The sequence below is a fragment of the Lissotriton vulgaris genome, chromosome 1_1, assembly GCF_964263255.1.
Source record: "Lissotriton vulgaris chromosome 1_1, aLisVul1.2, whole genome shotgun sequence".
Lineage (NCBI taxonomy): Eukaryota > Metazoa > Chordata > Amphibia > Caudata > Salamandridae > Lissotriton > Lissotriton vulgaris.
The window spans coordinates 1,197,474,884-1,197,497,253 of record NC_141685.1 but is presented as its reverse complement, the minus strand read 5'-3'; positions in this window follow the sequence as shown (position 1 = coordinate 1,197,497,253).

Here is a 22,370-nt window from a genome sequence, read left to right as displayed (position 1 = left end):
TTCAACATTCTCTACAACATTTTCTTCTATTAATGTCTGCGTTGCTTCACTCTCATGTTCAGGATCAAAGTAACAAAATATCATCACAAACCTTCTTCACATCTGATACTGACCCACGCAGAAGAGCACTGTTCTACTCATTTAACTTTAGTGCTGGACTTTTTGCATAATACAATCTTCTCACTAATTTCCGCATTTGAGTATGATGTACTGCCAACAGCATGAAATGGTGAAAAACACTTTGACATACTTTCCTAGAAAGACAAGCAAGAGAATGACCTTGCAAACCAGTAATTGTTCTCACTCTGCAAGAGTCTAATCCTTGCAACAGCTTAATCTTTTGTTTAACACTTTTTTTAGTATATTGTTGTAAGAAATTGCGTAAAACATCAATATATTCATGTCGTACACTACAAATACTACTGTAATCCCAAGTGAACACTGGGGCATTTGGACGTCTGCCTAAAACTTTATCAGCTATCACTTCTTCTGCATTTCTGGGAACCACTTTCTCTTTCTCAATTGGACAACCATTGCTAACCTCATAAGCTCGACCACTGGTGTCAACTGCATGCAACAAACCATTGGTCTGAAAATAACACTCTTCATTAAATAAAGGTTCAGAACTTGAACTATGTTTCCATTCCCGGAAAAAAAACATTACAAAAATTAGTTCTGTTAATTACTCTTTTCTTCTTACTTTTGGCCTTCATTAAATGGATTGGTTTATCTAGTGATCAAATTCTGTTTAATACTAAAATGAATAGTTTCCTTTTTACTACAAAAGCCTTATCAACAATGGATTCGATATGCTTCTTCTTTTTATAAAATAGTGTTCTCTTTTCATATTTCTTCAAATGTTTCATCAAATTATGTACAACTCTGTTGTAAAATAATTTTTTGGGGTTTTCTCTATACTGATTTTCTCTTCTTTTTCTATAAGTTGTATCCTTTGTATGCATATTGCCTTTTTTTCTTTCCTATTTTTGGCACTTTTTATTGTGCTTGGAACATTTTCAAAGCTTTCAAAATTTTTAGTTTTTTTTCTGAGTCTAGTAATATTTTTAATAAAGTCATTTGTGGTCTTACCCAAAAAACGTTTTCTTTTTAGCCACGTTATGTTGGTCATCCAATACTTGTGGTTGAGTTTTTTTCAAGTAAGTTTCCTTTTTCTGACCTTTTCTTTTTCTTTCTTTCTCCCGCATGATAACTTTATTTTAATGATGATAAACAGTATCTGTAAAAAATAACCATAAATAAGTGTATATTAATAATTCATAAATTATACTTTTCTATTACTATACAAACACAATTCATATAAATTCTGAAAAAAAAATTGTAGGCCTGAAGCACAAGTGAGAAATTGGTTAGACCACAACATGCATACTACATAAGAGTTTGAAGCACTGTCTGCCCTAAAGCCTGGCTCACTGCAAGATTACATGTACTTATGTGTCTGCAAACACATCAAACAACCAAATCATTCTCTCTCAATTTTCCCAAATGGACACTGACTCACAGTGTGATTCTAGACAAATAACAGTATTTCTTATTCATGGGGTGTATAGATACTGACTGGGGAAATGTAGGCCTGAAAGACAAGTGTGAAGATGCTCAGACTACTACTTGCATAGTGTATAGGAGTTTCAAGCACTGCATGCCCTAAAGCCCGGCTCACTGCAACAGTACATGTACCTATGTGTCTGCAGACACATCAACCAACAAAATCATTCTCTCCCAATTTTCCCAAATGCACACTGACTCACAGTGTGATTCTAAACAAATAACAGTATTTCTTATAAATGGAGTGTGTAGATACTGACTTGGGAAATGTAGGCCTGAAAGACAAGTGTGAAGATGCTCAGACTACTACTTGCATAGTGTATAGGAGTTTCAAGCACTGCATGCCCTAAAGCCTGGCTCACTGCAACAGTACATGTACCTATGTGTCTGCAGAAACATCAACCAACAAAATCATTCTCTCCCAATTTTCCCAAATGCACACTGACTCACAGTGTGATTCTAGACAAATAACACTATCCCTTGCACTTCACTGAAAGGATTACTACATGCTACTGAAGGAGTCACTATGGGATTGCAAGAGCATTCACACAGTGTGTACTGGAGTGTATGGATACTAACTGGGGAATTGTAGGCCTGAATCACTATTGTGAAGGTGGTTACACTACTACATGCATAGTGCATATGAGTTTCGAGTACTGCATGCCCTTAAGCCTCACTACAACAGTACATGTACTTATATGTCTGCAAACACAGCAACCAACCAAATCATTCTCTCTCAATTTTCCCAAATGGACATGTACTCACAGTGTGATTCTAGACAAATAACAGTATTTCTTACAAATGGAGTGTTTAGATACTGACTGGGGAAATGTAGACCTGAAAGACAAGTGTGAAGATCCTTAGACTAATACTTGCATAGTGCATAGGAGTTTCAAGCACTGCATGCCCTAAAGCCAGGCTCACTGCAGCAGTACATGTACTTATATATATGCAAGCACAGCAACCAACCGAATCATTCTCTCTCAATTTTCTGAAATGGACACTGACTCACAGTGTGATTTCTAGACAAACAACACTATTCCTTATAAATGGAGTGTATAGATACTGACTGGGGAAATGTAGGCCTTAAACACAAGTGTGAAGTTGCTTACCCTACTACTTGGATAGTGCATAGGAGTTTCAAGCATTGCATGACCTAAAGCCTGGCTCACTACAACAGTTCATGTACTTATATGTCTGTGAACTTCCAGACTAAGGATCCAGGGGGGCTGAATCAAGATGAGGAGCTAGCGATACACCTTAGGGAATAGCCTAACCCCATCTTTGTTCAGTATTGTTCCTCATTTACTATATAGGTATTCTGTGTACAGATCCTTGATCCCATTCCCCTGTGTTTCCTTTCCTCCTTCCATCCTATCACCCCGCCTCCCTACCTGTAAATTGTGCATGAGAAGTATTTCATTTGTATTGTTTTTAATGGTTTTATCTTCACCACACTCATAATGTGTAACTTTGTTTCTCTTGAAAGGAGAAAAGTAAGGGGCCCAAACACATCAACCACTGTTCATGGGCATGCCTACCCTTTTCACCAGTATATCACCGAGCACGTTTTCACTGATGGGCATTTCAGCAATGTACAATATCACGCACACTGCATGTCATGTGAGCGTCAACATGTTTGACAATGGTTACCTTTGGTATTTGTTTTCGTCTGGTACATTGGACTGTATGCACCACTTTGAAACTGCCTCTGGACTCTCTGATGTCCGTCAACACAGTGGCAGTTTGAAAATTGTCCAATTCGTATTTTACATACTTACTGTAAGCATGAAATGGCATTTATCAAATAGATCAACTCGCAGACATCATTTCACCAGTGTGGCACATGTCCCTATGAGCATTCCGCTCGGACTGTTTTTAAATGCATAATACCCTTTAGCAGGCATCTTCAGGTCAGGACAAGTCAATACAATGACAGTCTGGATGTGTGCATTACGTATTTGACGTAGTAACTGTCATACACGAGATACCATTTATCTTTTATGATAGCACCCATTGATAGCATTAATCTATCATTCATATGAGCATTTGGCTCTGATTTTTGTCACTTGTATAATACACTGGGGCATGCACTATTTTGTTATGACAGTGCATCACCACACATACGTATAATTGTTCACACGTTGCGCGTGCAGTGGATTAGACAGTTCAGCCCAAGCTACGGCACATTCTGTACACCAGTCACATCGATGTGATATGACATTTTGGTGTTAACAAAAGAGTATGTTTGCCAATATGGTAATAATGCTCATCATACATATTTATCTTATTTTTATTTTCATTTTTATTTCTGTCATTGAGAAGCCCCCTTTCCTTTATCAGGGCATATGAATAGCCTGTCGTAGTAGGTTTAGGGAGTCCATGTTTATTGCAAAGCACATTGTATGGACACTGACATCAATGTATTCCCCACGATAAGATGGCTGCTTTGTATTTTGGCTGCCTCACATTTTATTACAGTCCTATTTTCATGTCTATGCGTTGTGTTGTTGACACAGTAGCTGAATGCTTTATCAGTTCGTTCAGAGCACTTTTTCATTTACGTGAGCAAGACTTTTGTGTAAGCCGAAATATGTTGTTTATGAATAAACACCCTAGGATTAAATACTTGGTTGACGGACACTGGCGGTCGCCAGTAGGTAGTTATAGTTAGGACCTATTATGCATAGGAAATCCGCAACATTCTATTCCCAATAACTTTGGCGCCAATTGCTGAATCTTTGCGAAATTTTCCAAACTTTCGGCCAGCTCAGTTCCGCTCCTTCCCTGAAAGTTTGGGGGTGATTGGTGAAGGGGTCCAAGAAAAAAGGGGGTCCCAAAACGTGTTTTCCCCATGCAATTTCCCATAGGACCTTTAGACACGGCTACAGCTCGAACGGCTGCACGGAATTACACTAAATTTGGCAGAGAGGTAGTTCTCAGTTCCAACTTGTGCCTTTTGCTCATATGGTCTCCATCTGTACAGTAGTTTCTGAGAAAATTAGGGTTAAAGTCATTTATATGTCTCTGGACGAGGTGGAACCGCGGTCTGCGCGAGGATTGGCATCGTAGGATAAGCTCACCGTCCCGATCACGCGCTCAATGCTAATTGGTTGTCAAGTGGTCGTACACATTTGAAACCAGGAACTGTTGGCAGCCATTTTGTGCCTTTATAGAAGCGAGGCTGAGGAAGTCAGTGAATTATGTGTGCAAAACGTGAACAGGGGTAGGGTAGACACACCCTGAACCCCTAGGCCTGCCCAGGGGTCTCATAAGGACCCGTAGGGCAAAAAAAGTAAGTATTTTGTTTTTTTACAAAAAAAGTCGGTGGATGCCCATAGGATCAGCGCATGTTTCCGCCGAAAAAAGACAAAGCATGTATTTTTGAAATATGCATCCAGCTTATGTGTTTAGAACTTGGGTGGTTCTAAAAAGAGCCCTTGTGTTTATTGAAAGATTTTAGTACCTACAAGTAAGTACCGATGCAGAGTCTACGGTTTATGAGGAAGACTCAGTTTCCGTGATCTGCAAAATGTACAGCATCTCTCCTAGAGATGCCATGCATATTGAAAAGCAGATTGTTGTTGTAAATGGACACCATTCTATAGTCTCTTTAGCTCAAGAAAATATAGTTGTGTCCTACAATTCACATTCTAAGTATCTTGAAAGTAGGTCTCGATGGACTCAGATGGTCTCTGTAAATGAAATGGCAGTTTGAAAACTAAGATTTTTCTAAAATGGTGGATAAACTGCTGTGTTGAAAAACAAAAAAGAAATGATTGGTTGTTTGACAAACATTCTATACTGAAAACTAGGGTGCATGTTTCTGTTTTTTAAAAGCATGATTCTTATTGGTTATCAGACCGTGATTGAAAATAACATTACCAAGGATAAGCTAGTATATTGAGAAGTCAAACACACTTGCTGTTTTATTTAGCAACGTTGTGTGATTAACTTTTATGTTCTTCGGGAGCCGGCATTGCTTTTTCGCATGGGGAGATGGTAATTTGTATGTGGAAATGCAATCTGCTTTGGATTTTGAAAGTGAGAACAGATTTCACAGCTCTGTCTTTCAAAATGCAAACTAAGTTTGATAGGGGAGGGCGGGAGTTGCGAGAGTCCAGCCCTATCAAAGCAAACAGTAGTGTTACTCAGTGTTTTGTTTTACTTTGCTTTCCTTTCTGTCAAATTCAAATTCAAAAAGCTTTATTCAGTACATTTTGCATGACCATAAAACCATACTAACAAAGATAAAAAGTACATTACTTACACAATCACAATTACAATTACAGTTAGTTTACAACAATACAGTCCATTTTTATATAATGATCCTAGGAAACAATTTAATTAAAATCCATATAAATCTTTTAAATGTATTAATCTTATAAAAGATCTTCTCAGAAGTACGTAAAGAGCATTTGATTCTAAATATCATGCATTTGAAATAGGAGGCGTTATAATTCCATCATCAGTTTTCATAATTTCATAAAGTTAAGGCCTCCAAATTGGAATAAGTCTTTCTTTTCGTAATTGACATTTGAATAAAATTGCAAGCAGCATTCATAATGTTTTCATTTTCTACGCTACATATAAAATTAAAAGCTTGTTTCAGAGCAAGTTTACGAAAGTCCCTATACAAATCACAAAATAATAAAAAAAAACAGCCTGGTTTGAGAAGATTTTCCGTCACATGGACAATTTGGTAAAACGTGGTACCTTCTCCTAATATTAGGGAATGCAACTAAGTAATTTAAGGTACCAAGTCTCAATCTAGTCAAAAAGAATCTGTGCTGAACATTTCTTACTATAATAAGATAAGGTTGTTTGCCCATAAAAAATGGGCCCTCATAGTAAGAGATGATGCTTTGTTTTGTACTTGATTCGCCCTCCCTTACTAAGTCCACTGCCGTAGTAAGCCTTGTTTTCAGTTCTTTATTTACTATATTCTTGAATAGACATTGGTTCTTTATGCTCTACAGTTAATTTGCAGCTTTTCAATAAAGTTTGCATATATTCAAGCCACAACATGTTCCTACTATTATCTAGAGCCAGGCCGTCAAGTATTATGCTCTTTGTGAACCTTGCTTCTTCGCTCGTCCAAATCCCATGCCATAGTGTTAAACCAGCTGTTTTTATAAAATCACTAATATAGGGAACAGACAATTCGCTGTGGACTAAACAATTTGATGTAGAACTTGGGACTGAAACATTTTAAAAACTTATTCTCCTGTATTTGGAGGGTTACAGTGTTATCTCTCCCCTATAGTGCTGCACCATAACATGCAGTGGAAATTGCTTTACTTCTATATAGGGTGAGCATTACCCTTATGGGTTTGTTTCCTATTTTTCATGAGAATCTAAAAATGCCCTCTATGGTTCGTATAATTTTACATTTTAAAAATTAATATGCGAACCCCATGTGCCATTTTCTTTAAACAATAGGGCCAAATAAGTAAAACTTGTAACTCTATCAATCGCGGTGCCACCCACATAGTGCTTTTTAATCCTTCTTTCATTTTTGCCACAAGACATGACGAAGGTTTTGGTTAAGTTCAGTTTTAAATCCTTTTCAGGGGCGTGGCCAAGATGGCGGGGTGAGCGGACGCTTCCTCCCGTAGCTCCTCCGGCCCGGCTCAGTCCGAGCCCTAATCGTCGCGCTTCTCTCCCCCCGCGGCTGCACTGGGGGCGAGAGAACTGTGCCGGAATTCCTGGGGCACACATTGATGCCACTTTGACTTTCGTGGTCCCGGGGGAAGTCCCCGAAAAGTTTATTCGAAGATCGCTCCGGGGAGCGGAGCCTGAGTCTTCCCGAGGAGAAGAGCCTGGAGGCGGGGCGTACGACGGCGCTGTCCGCTCGCCTCGGCCAGGCTGAGTGCTGAACAGCTGAAAGCCGGAGCTCCCGAAGGAGCGGTATAGACGGACTTCGCGGAGTGCCGGAGCTCCCTGACTGGTGCCCTGGTGGCGAACACCATTGCTGGGCGACGGACTTCGCCCCTACGCCGGCGACCCTCCCCCTGCCTTGGTCCTCGAAGGGTGATGCCTCGCGAACTCCGCGCCCGGAGTCGCTGAATGGCGGAGTTCGCGCTGTGCCCACGCCGGGCGAATTAACTAGTGGCGAAGGAGGCCGCCGGTTTCTCCCCTTCCGGACCTGCTGCTGTTTGAGGGTCGCCCATGGACTTGCTGGCCCGGGCTGCCTCCTTGGGTCCCACCCACCCGCCATCTTGTCTTTGTGTGGCTGTGCCCAGTGGCCCTCGCCCGCACCCTTCTTCTACGAGAGCCTCGATTTGCCCTGGCACCGACTCATCTGCTGCCCTCTCAGGGACTACGAGGCTGGAGACCTTCACTTTGGACATTGCTGCCTGCCCTGCGGGCCCGGGGGTCGTCTCGCCCAGGACCGGGCCGCCATTTTGTCGCCTGTGACGCACTACCCTTGTCCCCACCGAGGGCCTCACATTTGGTGCCCGCGAGCGGTGGCGCTCGTCGACGGCGACTGACCCTTGACTTCACCTGGGGCAAAGATGGCTGGGAGACGTGGTGCGGCACGGGGAGATCGCACTTTGCCGGAAATGCTCGGCAGGTCCCAGCAACTGCGCGACAGGACACAGCCGTCCCCGGGGGCCTCCCGGACATCAACGGACGCAGCTGTGGGCGAGCCACCAGTCACGAGGTCCTTCATGGAGGACTTATTCAGCTCCCTCAAGGAGGACTTTCAGACGCTTAAGACCGAGGTGGCTGGAGAGGTCCGGGAGGTGCGCAGGGAGGTCGAAGGCCTGGGCGAGAGGGTCGATGCTGTGGAGACGACGGCCCAGCGCCGCGATGAAGAGATAACTCATCTCCAGCAGGACGTCCTCCGTCTCCGGGAGCAGTGTGTTGAGCTCCAGGCCCATTCGGAAGACCTCGAGAACAGGTCAAGGCGGAATAACATTCGGGTGCGAGGTGTTCCGTCCGCGGATGAGGGTGGAGACCTGGTGGCCTATCTGCAGGACTTGTTCCGCGACATCTTGGAGGAAGGAGCGGACTTCCCGATCCGCATTGACAGAGCGCATAGAGTGGGCCGCCAGCGCCAGTCATCGGCTCCTCCGCCTGATATCCTAGCTTTCCTGCCTGATTTCCCCCTGAAAGAGCGCATCATGGCGGAGGCCCGCAGGAAGCAGCCGCTGACCTTTCGTGAAAGACCTGTGGCGCTCTACCAAGACCTGTCCGCCATCACGCTGCAGAAGCGCAGGTCTTTCCGCATCGCGACGGACTTTCTGCGAGAGCATGAGACACCCTACTCCTGGGGCCACCCCTTCCGTCTTATCTTTCGGTGGAATGGGGTGCTGCATCAGCTGCGCTCTCTGCAAGATGTCTGTGGAGTTTTGGGCCTTACTGCTACGGAGGAGGAGGGGGCTACACCTGCATGGCGGCGCCCCGAGCGGCGGGGCCGACGGAGGTCGAGGAGGCGCCCATCGTCAGCACCGGCGAGTCGTCCGAACTCGCCCACCATCAGGGCAGGGATGGCGGAGGCCCTGAGGAATGCGGCCAGGACCTTGCCTGAGGCTACTGGTGTGGCCCTAACGGCCTAACTTTTCTCCGGGGGGAGAGATTCTTAGCTTAAACGGTACTGAGCTGGGGCTGGGGGGGGGGGGGTGTGTGGCTGGACGTCCACTTGACTAGTTTCTACAGACTCGCCCATTTGGGCTAGACTGAGACTATGGGGTGTTGTTGTTTTTTGTCTTTTTTTATTTTGGTTGGTTGCCAAGGGTTGGTTCTGGGGGGGTTTTATTGTTGGTTTGGTGTGGGGGGGGTCCCGTCCGAAGTGGTCCGAACTTGTGCGGTGTTGCCCCTGGCCTTCCCCGCGCCCCTGCCCCGCGCGCCCTCGCCGCTGCTCCCTTGCCCACTGCATAGCGCGTTGCTCCCCTGGAGGCGATGCCGCCCCTGAAGGTAGTAACCCTTAATGTTAAGGGTCTGAATAATCCCGTGAAGCGCAGGGCGATCCTTTCCCTGTTGGAGGGGTCGCAGGCGGATATTTGCCTCCTGCAGGAGACCCATTTGCTTTCCAAAGATTGCCATAGGTTGCGCTCTGCCAAGTTCCCTACGCAGTTCTTCTCCTCTGCTGCGACTAAGACTGCTGGGGTGGCCATTCTTTTAGCTAGCTCCTTCAGGGGGGAGGTGTTGCATAAACATGCTGAGCAGAAGGGGAGGCTGCTGGTGTATCGCATGCGTTTAGGAGGTGTCACCTTTACGGTTGGTTCCGCGTACAGCCCGAATGACCACCAGGATCGCTTCCTAGAATCAGTGTTGGTGGACGTCACTGCCTCGCCCGATCGCCATATCATCTTGGGGGGAGACCTGAATATGGTCTTCGACTCCACCCTGGATAGGTCTGCCCAACGCTTTCCGCAGACAGGGGAGCTTTCTAGGGCGGTGCAGGACCAGCTTGCGGAAATGGATCTGCATGACCTCTGGCGCGTCCTGCACCCCACCGATAGGGACTACTCCTATTTCTCCCACGCGCACCGCACGTATTCACGGTTGGACTACCTCTTGGTGAGCGGGCCGCTCCGATCGGCCGCCACGGCAGCGGACATCGGGGTTTTGTCCTTGTCCGATCACGCACCGGTTTCCGGAGTCTTTGCGTGGCCAGCGGCCCCCCCCTCTAGGGGGATGTGGCGGCTCCGGGACACGCTTCTCCATAAGAAATCGGTCGTGAAGCGAGTGGAGGAGGTCATCCAGGACTATCTGATCCACAATAACAACTCTGCCACGTCCCTGGCGACGCAGTGGGCAGCCCTGAAAGCGGTCGTCAGAGGGGAGTTTATCTCCATTTCCTCGGCCGAAAACAGGGAACGCCAACGCAAGAGGGAGGAACTGACGGCGCAGGTTCGGGAGCTTGAGCAGGTTCACCGCCGAACGGGAGCTCCCCGTGTCTGGAAGCAGCTGAAGGCGGCTCGGAAACTCCTCTCCGCGTTGGATCTAGATCGGGCGGAGTATGCTGCGCTGCGCCTGAAGCATGCCTTTTACACCGGCGGAGACAGGTGCGGTAAACTCCTGGCCCATAGGCTCAGGGCTGCGCAGCAGCGCAATGTGGTGAAGGAGCTGGTGGGAGTGAACGGGATCCCGATTTCCGGTGACGCGGAGGTGGCGGATACCTTTCGTTCCTTTTACGAAGCACTGTACGCGGCGGAACCTACCCCACCGGGAGAGGCTGAGGCCTATTTGGAGTCCGTGGCCCTCCCGGCCCTGGACTCCTCCCAAGCGGACCACCTGGAGAGGGACATCCACGTGGAGGAGGTCATCTCTGCGATTGCACGACTAAAGCACGGCAAAGCCCCGGGTCCAGATGGTTATACGGCCTTGTTTTACAAAACCTTCTGTCCCACTGTCGCGCCTCTACTGGCTCGCTTGTTCAACTCCTTCGGCGCTATCCCGCCGGACCTTCTCTCAGCGACGGTATCGGTTATCCCCAAGCCGGGGAAAGACCGGACCCTGTGCGGCTCGTACCGGCCCATCTCGCTCCTAAATGTGGACCTCAAGCTCTACACCGGGATCTTGGCGGCCAGATTGGGTTTACATTTACCAGGTCTGGTGGAGGCAGACCAGGCCGGTTTTGTACCCGGTAGACAGACGGTGGACAACACAAAGAGGGTGATGCACGTGCTGGAAAAGGCCTCACGCATTCCGGGGGAGCGGATGCTGCTATCAATTGACGCGGAGAAGGCCTTTGATAGGGTTCATTGGCCATATCTCGAGCTGGTCCTTGGGAAGCTGGGGATCGGCGAGAAGTTCCGCACTATGGTCTTTAACTGCTATAGGAGACCGTCAGCTTCAGTACGTGTCAATGGACACAGCTCTAATTGCTTCGCCATTGAGCGCGGCACGAGACAGGGTTGCCCCCTCTCGCCGCTCCTCTTTGCCCTCTATATGGAGCCGTTTGCACAGAGGATTCGTGATAATCCGGACGCTATTGGGGTGAAGATGGGGCAATACACGCACACTGTCAGCCTATACGCGGACGATGTCTTGTTGACCCTGGACGACCCCAAGCGGTCGCTCCCTGCCTGCGTCCAGGAGCTGGACGCCTTCGGCCGTGTGGCGGGTTTTAAAATGAACATGACTAAGTCGGCGGCACTGGACGTGTCGCTCTCTGCTTCCACCAGGCGAGACCTTCAGAGTCTCTTTCCTCTGCAGTGGTCCTCCTCCACGGTGCCTTATTTAGGCATTTTGCTTGCCCCCTCCCTGCCTGCTATGGTTACAGCTAACTACTCCTCTCTGGGCAAAAAGATCAAAGAGGAACTCGGTCGATGGAACAAGGGCCTACTCTCGTGGCTGGGCCGTATCGCAGCGGTGAAGATGACGATACTGCCCCAGATCCTATATCTCTTCCGCGCTTTGCCCCTCCAGCCCCCTGTGGGTTGGATACGGCAGGCGCAGGCAGACATCTCCCGCTTTGTGTGGCAGGGCCGTAAGCCTCGGATGAAGCGGGTCCTCTCCATGCTGGCCCCGGAGGCGGGGGGTCTCGGAGTCCCGGACCTCCGGAGATACTTTCAGGCGGCGCAGCTCCGGTATCTGGTGGAGTGGAGCCGGTGGGAATCGGAAAAACACTGGCTCTTTCAGGACCAGGCGGTCGCGGGCCGTACCCTCCAGGAGGTCCCGTTCCTGCGGCGCGCTCACCGGCCGCCTAATCTCTACGCCTCCTTTATCACCCGTGTCCCGCTGAGAGTGTGGGACGCGGTGTGTGAGCTGCGTGAGCTCACGACCTTTCCATCGCCGTTCACTCCCATCGCTGGCAATCCGGACTTTACCCCGGGTTTGGAGCCGGGAGCTTTTTCCCACTGGGTGAACGCGGGCTGCAGGGTGCTCTTCCAGATCTACGGGCCGGAGGGCGTGCTCCCCTTTCAGCAGCTCCGCCAGGAGTTTGGCCTGACGGAGGGGGACAGGCTGCGTTACATGCAGGTCCGCCACTGGGCTCTTCAACCCCCAGTGCGTGACGTCGCTGCCCATTCCATTACGCCCTACGAGCGATGGTTGGTAACCCGGTCCTCGGACGCCAAACTCATCACTGATTTGTATAAATTGCTCCAACCCCCGCCGTTTCATTACCATAACCCGGGGAGGGAGCGCTGGCACAGGGAACTGGGCAGGACCCTGAGTCACAAGGAGTGGGACAGGATTGCGTATCGGGCGAGGCACTCTGCGTACCATACTGGCCTGACGGAAACCTTCACTAAAGTGTCCACCTATTGGTACTACACCCCGGAGCGGCTCTATGAGATGCGCAAAATAGGCGATAAAGATTGCTGGCGCGGCTGCGGACAGGTGGGCACCCTCACGCACATTCTCTGGGAGTGCCCTGTGCTGTCGGCCTACTGGAAGGAAGTCTTAGATGAGGTGGATAGACATTTTGAGATCGAACTTCCGCGCTTCCCCGCGTATGTCTTGCTAGGTCTCCCCAATGATTTGATGTACCCGCTGAAATCCCGCAGGGGCAGGCAGATCGCGATTGCACTAGGTTCAGCCGTTCAGAACATACTGATACTCTGGCGCACCCCTACTGCCCCCTCTATCACTGGTTGGCTGCATAGACTCTGGCAGGTACTGGGCATGGAGAAGATGTCGCTAGTGGTGGCTGGGAATGTCGATCAGTTTGAAGAGCTCTGGCACCCCTTTTTGGCATTGCTATCCACGGAATTCCACGAGCTTACCTGCCCACGGTACTTGCGCCTCCTCAGGCTGACACCGCCGCCAGCTGCGGCGGAGTGAAATGTGCGGATTGAGGGCCGGGGGTTGGGGGCGGGAAGAGGGGTTATATGCTTTTATTGCTGCCTTTCGGACGGGGATGTTGGGGTGTTGTTTTCTCTCCTTTCTTCCTTTACTCTCCCTTTTTTTCTTCCTTTTTGGGGTCGGGGGGTTGGTGGTACAGTATGCTTCTCCTTTATTGTGTTGCGGGGTGCTATTCCGGTTTGACCTGGCTTGGAGAGTGGGGGTCAACAGGAGGGTTGTTCTCAATGCCTTATTGCCTCTGTATTTGCTTGGTTACCCTCTGGGGCTTCCTGCCTCCCTATTTTCCTTTTGACCCGCTGCAATGTTTCGCTTTTTGTGTTGTATGTATGCTTGACCTCCTGCTCCCCTCCCCGTGTTTTTGTGCCTTAATAAAATACTTTAAACCTAAATCCTTTTCAGTCCTAAAATGAGCAACTTTTTCTATCAAGCAGCGCAGACCCTTTGCCGTCCTTGAAATAAGGATGTCATTGTCTGCATAGAGGAGCACTGGGGTGGGGCGAGATCCTACTTTTGGTGCATCGGCATTGAGGTTCTGTAAAAAACAATCAACATTATTTATATATTGTGAGAATAAGAGGGGTGCTAAAACGCAACCCTGTCTTATCCCACGGGTTACCGTAAAGTCCGGCATACATTCTCCCTTTAAGCCAAATCGAACTCTGGATAATAAAAAAGTATACATCTGGGATAAATAAACAACAATGTCTTTGGGGGCACCTAACTCAACAAGTGTTTGCCACAGTTTATCATGATTTATGAGGTCAAAAGCACTGGTGAGGGCCACAAATCAAAGGTGTAGGGACCCCCCCTTTGCTAAAGTATATTTTCCCACCAAAAGATCTAAGTTTACACATTGTTCTATTGTCCCAATACCTCTCCTAAACCCATACTGGGCCTCTGAAAGAATGTTACTCTCAGAGGCCCAGGTTTCTAACTTTCCAAACAAGACTCTCCCCAACAATTTCGAGGTAGAGTCAAGGAGAGATATGGGTCGATAGCACTTGGCATTCCCTCTGTCCCCTTTTTTGAATATAGGAACTATAATGCTTTCAACCCAAGATGTGGGCAGCTTTCCATCAAAGGTTGCGTTTAAAAAATTCAATAGGATAGGTGACCAGAATTCAATATCATGCTTAAAAACATTGATTGGGACCCCATCAGGGCCAGCGGCTTTACCACTAGCACTTTGATTTCTTCTAGGGTTATCCGAGGTATCCCTACAGGTTCAACTATTATAAAGTTATTTTATCTCCTTTTGCGGGTATTAACCACTCCTGGGTTAAAAATACCTTCAAAATGTGTTATCCTGTCCTCTAAAGGCACTAAAACGTCTATCTTTACCACTGTAGTATCTCTAAAAAAAGGAAAATTTATTGTTTTCCAAAATAGAGTGGTATCCCGAGTTGTTGCTGTTTGTATTATTTTGTCCCAAGCCTCTTCTCGGATCTCAATTTTCCTAACTTTCAGAGCTATGTTATACTTTCTCCTTAGGTTTCTTAATTCAGAAAGGTTCCTATTTTTAGGGTAATTTTCAGTTCCTTATTTACCCTTGAACATTCCTGATTAAACCATCTAGGTTCTTTATTATATACTTTATACTTTTGTTTTATTTGTAAATTGTCCGCTATTTCAGTAATAATATTAGAGAAAGCACTAATATTATCTGAATTGGTTGATGAACTATCTAAACAGGTATCAATGTTGTGCTGATTTTTCCCTGTAAGATTTTCCATAAAGAAAGAAGGATCTACTCATGACCATTTTAAAGAAACTCCTTTGTTACCTTGGGTCACGATGTTAGCATAGGCTACCTTTCCTCTTTTAATCCCAGGTATAGTAATCTTCATAGTCAAGATTAAGGGGTGGTGATCACTAAATAAGCGTGCACGAACTGTAAAAGATCCCTCAAAAATTCCTATATTGTTCAGAAACAATAAAATGATCAATAGTTGAAGACGACCTAGCACCTACAAATGTATGGGTGCGTGACTGATTATCAACATCTTTTAGTTCCGTAATTACCAAATGATATTTATGGATAGCAGAATCAATAGCTTCTCCATAAATATCATGGGGAAAATGCGAGATTTGGTCTTCATAGTCATTAAGATAGCCACATTGTTCCCTTGCTAAGACTTCGCATTTTTCAATGTTAAAATCGCCGGCCAAAATATGGTCACCCCCATCCCTTTAAGGAAGCCATCAATATCCTCTTCTGGATAGGTAATTACCTTGATATTTTGATATTTGTGAGGTATTTCTTGAGCGCGACGTACGCTCCGGAGGGAGCATCTTGGCGCTGAGGATCCCAAATGAGCCATTCCAGAAAGAGTTAGATGGAAGCTTTGGCGGAAGCGTCAGAGAGATTAAAGATCCATGTCTTTAAATGCTTTCTAAAGGGTTTTTCCTGGGTTTGTTGTCTGAGGGTTTTAGGCAGTGTGTTCCAAGCTTTAGTTGCAAGGAAACTGAGGGTCTTCCCACCCTTCGTTTTCAGATTGTATTTGGGCGGAAGGATGAGGGTATCGTGGGTCGAACGAAGGTGACGGCTGGGCACGTAATGGGGAAAGCGTTTGGTGAGGTATTTAGGGCCTGTTTTGTTGTAGGCACGGAAGGCTATGATTAGGACTTGGTTCTTGTATTATCAAAGATATTGTTATAAAATTAATTACACCAATGGACTGTTTCCCCTCAACTCTAAAATAAAATATTTGATACAATTGTGATGCAATATGCAATTTTTTTTTTAAATGAGGGGGGAGGATAATGAAATTGCGACTGCTAGGCCACCTTTTGCACGTTCCCTTCTAGATGGTATGGCATGTGTACATATAGTTTAGTAGCCATTTATAAAAAATTATTCAGTATGCCACGTTTCTTGAAACAAGATTAGGGCACGGTTCTCAAACATTTTTAGCCATTCCACATCATTTAACTTGACACATTCCATGACATTATAGTTAGATTCTCTTGAGGAAGTTGGCAGGCACCATCCACTTGTTTAGTACTTGTCACTTCATTTTCAGAGACTGGAGACCTCTGTTCCATGGGTCGTTTTCTAGCACAGTCCACTTGGGCAAAAGTCCTACTATCTTTTTCATGGTATAAATACCCATTGCGCTGTAACCTATTAAACTTAAATAATTCTCTGGTCATCTATTTGCAGCCCAGTAATTTCCAATACTTATCAATCTATATTGCTACACAAACTTAATGGGGTGTATCTATTAGGTGTGGGAGTAATCCCCATTACGTCAAACCTTCCTAAATTATTTGTTTCAATGTAGCAATGCTCTTTATTTGGCCTATAAAAATATCCAAGTTTGACGGCGGTAATGTAATCGCCCGGATATACAGTGGGTTCTGCAGTAAGATTATAGAAGAAATCTAACAAGTTACCAACGAATTCCCTACTGCGAAAATTTACTACCACACATTCTCCTTGACATGTTTTCCATGAATTTCCTACCCGGCTCACTCTACTCAACATTAAAATGTTTTGTTGTAGTACCTTGATATTAAATTTAGACTTAGTAGAGATCCAGTGCACCACCTGATTTTTTAATGTATCATACGATTCTCTTTTGGTTTCCCAAACTTTAGGTACATTTTTCAGAGTTATCACATAGGGGGTTGCCTGTGGGGGTAAATTCAGAGCTTCAACCAAATTATTAGTTATTAGTTTTGGCCCTTCTGTCTTTTCCAACTTATTTACTTTAGCTGTAATTATAGAGCCAACTTTGTCCATGCTTTTTGGTTGACCTGATGACGAGTCATTCTGATACGATGGTACATGAAGCATGGATCTTAACTGCTTTTTACCCACTGCAGTTTGAGTCCCAGGGCATTCTTTCCGTAACCCAGCGGATGACTTTATCGTCAGTGTTTTTCTTACATGTTTGATGATGATAATTCTGAAACCAGTTCTAGTAAGTGGATAACATCCTTTTTAACTAGATCAATCTCTGACACCAGTCGGCGTTCAATACTGTCCATTTTCCCATGCAGTTTTAATATGGCTGAGATACCCGCCACCCCCTCTCAACACAAATCCCCAAGGATGGGAAACCGGAAACAATTCTGAAGTTTTTGGAAGACGGGAGGGAGTGACCCTCCCGGCCGTATTTATTAAAATATGAAACAAAATTAAAAACAAAATTAACAGTTTCATATTATGTACAATTTCATAACCACATTGCGATGTTTGGCTATCCTTAACATATTTTTTAATACAAAGGTCCTCCTAGCCGAACTAACATCCTACAAAACATTTACTTGAAATTTTGAAATTGTACATCCTAACGTTTAAGGGCCAACGGCAAGGTCGTAACCGGTGTCAAGATCCCTAACCCAGAAATATCCCCCTCACTTGTGAGGGGCGGCACAGAGGCGTACCTCAAGTGCAACTTACCAATTTCCCTTGACTTGACGGGGGCCCCAATAAAACTCGACGCCACTTAAAGGTCGTACGAGGACTCGTGTGAGGATCTAGAAGGTAGCGTAGACCCCCCCCCAAACCCCACACAACTTACCACATCTGCCGTCGCAGACGTCCTGGCCCCGGGAAATTCCCCAGGAGGGGGCTGTAACCCCTCCTACCCAGGAAGGGGTCTTGACCGCCTTTCCTTTCCTTTCGGCGACCCATCCTTAGAAGGGACCGCCTCCCCGTTGAGGGGCCAATGGCCACCTCCCCCGCGCGCTCCCATCCGTAATGGGTGACGCCCACTCATAGGGATCTTCCAATTAGTGCTCACCGATCATGACCTTACCGCCCGACCAAAATAAATACGACAATGCTAACTAAATTACAAATGACTAATTCTAAAAGACAGTAGCAACAACAACTTTATTAAATGCATGCTTACTCATGAACACTAAAGCAGAATTACTTTATTTGCGAAACATAACACAAATCGACCATTCTTTATTGCATACTCAAAGTCATCACGATAATACGACAACCTGCAAACGAAAAAATCAGAATTAAACATCAAACTTTATTCAAAAACCACTCGCTGTCTTCAGGGGCTGGTGGGTGGGTCAAAAATGGCTCTTCATTCCGTCTCGAGCTCACGTGCAGCGAGGAGGTGCAGCTTCAGAGCACAGGAACAAGAGGATGCCTTCTGGTCTTGCTTCTCCTTTTATCCGTCTTCAGGGCGGGCGTAAACCCGCCCCTGCCTGCCCAAGGGCGTGTCCAGCCGCGTCTGTGTCTAGGCCAACCCACTCTAGGGCGGGAACAGGCGCGCCCCGGCTACGCCGCTTCGGGCATACCAGCCGAGACTCGCCTCCCGCCCAAGATGGCTTCCCGGGGGGAGCGTGGTACTCTGCCATACGTTCGGGGGGACCGAATGGTCGCCCCTTTCCATATGGCTGAGATACCCGCCACCCCCTCTCAACACAAATCCCCAAGGATGGGAAACCGGAAACAATTCTGAAGTTTTTGGAAGACGGGAGGGAGTGACCCTCCCGGCCGTATTTATTAAAATATGAAACAAAATTAAAAACAAAATTAACAGTTTCATATTATGTACAATTTCATAACCACATTGCGATGTTTGGCTAACCTTAACATATTCTCTAATACAAAGGTCCTCCTAGCCGAACTAACATCCTACAAAACATTTACTTGAAATTTTGAAATTGTACATCCTAACGTTTAAGGGCCAACGGCAAGGTCGTAACCGGTGTCAAGATCCCTAACCCAGAAATATCCCCCTCACTTGTGAGGGGCGGCACAGAGGCGTACCTCAAGTGCAACTTACCAATTTCCCTTGACTTGACGGGGGCCCCAATAAAACTCGACGCCACTTAAAGGTCGTACGAGGACTCGTGTGAGGATCTAGAGGGTAGCGTAGACCCCCCCCCAAACCCCACACAACTTACCACATCTGCCGTCGCAGACGTCCTGGCCCCGGGAAATTCCCCAGGAGGGGGCTGTAACCCCTCCTACCCAGGAAGGGGTCTTGACCGCCTTTCCTTTCCTTTCGGCGACCCATCCTTAGAAGGGACCGCCTCCCCGTTGAGGGGCCAATGGCCACCTCCCCCGCGCGCTCCCATCCGTAATGGGTGACGCCCACTCATAGGGATCTTCCAATTAGTGCTCACCGATCATGACCTTACCGCCACAGGACCGGATAGTTGACCGGCTATCCGGACCCCCCACAACACTTCTACCTAAAGGTCATGTTTTAACGTCTTTAGCCAAGCTATGAAGTCTCCTATGAGTAACTCATTCCCCACCCGAGACAAATGAACACCATCCCTCAAATACATACTGTCCACATTAATATAACCATGCGAAATAGAATGCAGTGTATTGGAACGGAACGACCTACTCACTTTGTTATTAATTTTCCTTACAGAATGATTCAAAGCTGAAACAGAAAAAGCCCCCCGCCACACTTTTCGTGGGATCATATGGGACCACGCAAGTGTGCACCCTGGAACTCTCCTTGCTAACCAACTTACAGTGGAAAGCATTGCCTCAAGGAGAAGTCGTCTACCAGTGGTGACCAAATCATTGCCCCCAAGATGTACTATGACTACAGACGGCGGTGACCTCGTCCGCCCTAGCAAACCCTCGAAAAACGATTGAAACTGGTCAATACAGAGACCGCCCCTTCCGTAGAAGGACACATGGGTACCCGTATTCCCCAGCCACGTGAATCATGTCACCTGTCTTGAATACGTCCGCGGCACGCCTCACGTATGAGTGGCCCACGACCCACACCTCCCTTTTCACAGCCGGTGATGTCTGACCGCTGGCCCGGTGTTGGGTCGACTGCATAGTCCGCCCCGCCTCGTAGGCTTGCGTAACTGAAAACCAAACAAACAAGAAGCGTGAGTACATCATTACAGCTTCACAACATGTTCAAACGCACATACCTCTTATAACAATTGGAGGACCAACGCCCCACCCGTTTAACTTGTTCCACATTCAGACCCCTGGCTGTAGCCTCTGTAGCAGCCCCTATCCGAAAGGAATGGGTCCCAAACTCGCCCGGGTTCAAGCCCGCAGCTGTAATCGACATCGCAAGCACCCGCTGAAACTGAAACCTTGTCAGTGGGGTGGCGTCAGCGTGTCTCAACAAGGTCCCCCCCCATGATGCCACCCTTCGTGTTAAATAATCCTCTAAACACTTCACCGGGCACATGGAGGACCCGGGAATCCTGCGTATGATTATGCAGTCACCCATCCCACTCTGATCGGTCTTGGACCTCACAAACGAGACAGTCATTGTCTCCCCTCTGATCTGTACGTGCTCTGCGCACAGCCCTCCCGTCACATCCTGCTTGTTCCTTGCCACTAATTCGCTTACCCGCATAGCCCCATGAAATGCCAGCGTAAAAGCGGCTCGGAATAACACCGTCTCAAACTGAGATGAACAAGTTGCAGGGAGTCTGGATAATAACTGGGCCAACCTATCCAAACCTATCGGGCGCCTCTCATCCACTCTGCGACCCTCAAGGCGTTGCCACCCACGTAGCGCTTTTTGTACAACGAAAGACGCTGTCGGGTCCTGGATCCCATGAGCCCTAGCAACAAAGGAAATGGCAGCCCGATGCCTCTGGGCCGTGGCCACCGATCTCCCTGCCAGATGTAAAGACATCAGAAAGTTCACTACCCATTCCTCCTGGCCCCAAAGCTCCTCTCTAGCAGTCCCCAAGAAGGCAAAATAGGACCGGAACGCCCCTTCATATGCCTTCCTTGTCCTGGGTGCTAAACTCTCTCCCACGAGGTTACGAAGTTCGGGGCACCGAGAGACCAGAGAGCTTCGGGAAAGGGTCCCGGCTCCGGGTCCGCTGTGGGAAGAAAACCCCAGAATTCCTGCATACGAAAACGAGAAAGGGCATCAGCCGCCTGGTTCATTACCCCAGGGACATGTCTTGCCTTGAATAGCACATTCAATTGCATACACAGTAATACGATTTCCTTGAGCAGCCTCAAAATCCATTTGCATCATGCTGCCTGGCTATTGATACACTCAACCACGGTCATATTGTCAGACCAGAATACCACAGAGTGATCTCTGAACCCTTCGAGCCACGTTCTCAGGGCCACCAAAATGGGGAAAAGTTCCAGGAAAGCAATGTTATTTGTCAGTCCACTGTCATGCCACCATGCCGGCCACTTTTGTGCAGACCATCGAGTGCCGAAAATGGCACCAAAACCTATGCTCCCTGCCGAATCTGTCCACAGCCCCAGCTCCTCAGAGGACACGGCCGGTTTGCTCCAGACGACTCGACCATTGAAATCCGCCAGAAATGCCAACCAAATGCGCATGTCCTGGCGGACCTCTGCCGAGAGCCTTGTGCGATGATGGCCCTCCTTCAGGCCGACCATGGCTTGAGCGATCGAGCGGGAAAAGGGGCGGGCCATTGGTATAACTCTCAGGGCAAAATTCAACTGTCCCACTAACTGCTGTAATTGATGCAGCTTAACCTTAGATTCACTTATACACATTTGCAGGGATGACCTGAACCTTAACACTTTGTCACCTGGTAAACGGAAACAACCTTCTCCGGAGTCCAACTCGATCCCCAGAAACTCGAGGCAAGTCGAAGGACCAACAGTCTTACCTGGTGCCAATGGCACGCCAAACTGATTCATTAAGACACAAAATGCAGCCAAAGCCTGCCCACATTCCGGATCCCCGGCTGCCCCCAGGAACAAAAAATCATCGAGATAATGCATCACATGTTGGAAACCCGTCTTCTTTGTGAAGACCCATTGTAGGAAACTACTGAATTTTTCGAAATAGGCACAAGATATAGAGCACCCCATCGGCATACACCTATCCATGTAATAATGACCCTGAAACATGAAACCTAGGAGACGCTGATCGTCTGGATGTACCGGGAGCAACCGGAACGCTGACTCGATATCAGATTTTGCCATCAGCGCACCGGGCCCCAGGCGATTCAAAATGGCTACGGCCTCATCGAAGGATGCGTACCGCACCGAACACACTTCCGGGTCTATCGCTTCGTTTACGGAAGCACCACGTGGGGCTGATAAATTATGTATCAGCCGAAACTCCCCCGGG